Source organism: Glycine max, chromosome 19 (assembly GCF_000004515.6).
Source record: "Glycine max cultivar Williams 82 chromosome 19, Glycine_max_v4.0, whole genome shotgun sequence".
Classification (NCBI taxonomy): Eukaryota; Viridiplantae; Streptophyta; class Magnoliopsida; order Fabales; family Fabaceae; genus Glycine; species Glycine max.
In genome coordinates this window covers 36,228,255-36,230,413 of record NC_038255.2, presented here as the reverse complement: position 1 = coordinate 36,230,413, position 2,159 = coordinate 36,228,255, and positions in this window count along the sequence as shown.

Here is a 2,159-nt window from a genome sequence, read left to right as displayed (position 1 = left end):
AAATAACTTAAGAAACTCAATTAAAAAATTTCTAGATGCTCTTAAATTGACAAGTGAAAAAAAAAATCCAACCATAGAATAAATTTGAATGTCTCTTAGAATCGTGAAGACAACATAATTAAAGTCCGGTTGGCGGTTGCATACGTATTTGCTTGTGTGACGGCTTACTCATAATGCATTATTATCTATAACCCTCATAAATTTTATGATAAGTATCTAAAGATTTATAATAAATTTTAATAGGAATTTTTCTTGACGAAATAGCACTTTGATAAAATTTACTTATTTTAAATCTTTTATCAATATTCTTTTTTATCTTTCTCTTCTTATCATATTATAAATCTTATAATATTTTTTCCCTCTTTTTAAGTGTCTTATAACATAATGAGAATTTATGAAACATTTTTCAATGCATTATGTGTTGAAATTTTGTGACTACATTTGGACAAGATAACAAGTCATCTTCCTTTGTTCGTCACATTGTATCATGATTTTTAACTATTTTTTATATTTTTTAAAATTTCATTTCCTTTTTAGTATGATTAATAAGTATTCTATGTGAGAAATAACATGTTCGAACCTTGTAAAACTAGTGAGCATAAACTCTTCATTCAAATATTTAAACATAACTATATATCTAACTCGATTCTAAGATTATTGATCTAACTGAATAATTATATGTAAATTAATATACGCACTTAATAATTTTTAATTTCATTTTCTAATAGATAGCATATTAGCCAAAGAAGATAAAAGATTTTAAAAGATAATTAAAATCACAATATCAATTTTTAATATAAATATAATATTTCAATAATTATCTTCAATTGAACCTCATAATTTTAAGTTTGTTGAGTAGTATTAAATAATATCACCGATATTCAAACTCTTGGCTCAATACAATTCAATTTGTGGAGTAATATTAAACAGTATCATAATTATTTGCTTCTCAACTAATTGCTTGTCACGCTCACGTAAAGAAATAGACAATATTGTATTTTTCTTGGGTTTTCCTTCAAGAAAGAGAACAAGTTTCATAAGGCAAAAAATTTATAATGACCAGGACCTAACATAACCCCATTTGTTGTCAAGTCTGGCAAGCTTTAACTGAACTTTGATACGAATAGCCTGTAGGTACTTCCAGAAGATAAGGAATTCCTATTTATTGGTGCACTACAATATGTTATGTGATTCAAACTGAAAGACAATGTATTAGGCACTTCAATTTTGTATATGCTTGAATGAGATTTTTTTTCTTTTTAAAAAAACATATTATTCATGTGATGCCAGCTGAGGTTTTAATGAACTTTCATGTTTCAAATTTATTGAAATAACTTGAGTTTGACATCACATAAATGGCGTGGACCAAGAAAATCCACCCCACATATTGAATTTGAATTCCTTTTAAAAAAAAATATCAAACTTCTTACTTTCTCTTATACTTTTAATATTAAGATATAATTAACTAATTCCTCACGATCAAGAAAATTAATTAATGTAATTAATAATAATAAAATTATCTTAATTTATATGCTTTTCCAAAATTACCTCTAAAATTGATGATACATACTCTATTTTTTTTCAAATACTTTTATTAATTATGCTTCTATTAATCTCTCTTCATTATTATATTTATTATGTTAATTTTTATTGGCTATGCATGTAAATAGTTAAAAAAAAAGGTTTTAAAATTCTCTTAAACAGTACATGACAATTAATCTCTCAAAGAGCCTATAGTATTGGTGTATTCTACTTACTATTTACTCAACTAAGAAAAATGACCATAATTGAGAGTATTTTTGAGAAAAAATATTAATACATTAAATATAATATTATAAATTGTTACTTATAAGAAGATCCAAACTTAATTTCTAATTTGGTTCATATGAAAAGGATTGTAGGGACATAACTTATTCTCTTCTAAATAATTATTGACCCATGTCATTCTTAACTTTTTTTTTTAAAAAAAATAACTTTAAACAAATTATGCATATTTTAAAATTTTAGATATTTTTGTTAGAGTTTTCTTAGATTTTACTTGAATTAATTGTGAGCATTTTTTTAAAAAAATAATAAATATAATTGTATTTGTTTTACGTTAACTTTTTTTTTCTTATTATGATATTGATACGAAATATTCACCATCGAACTGTGAACAC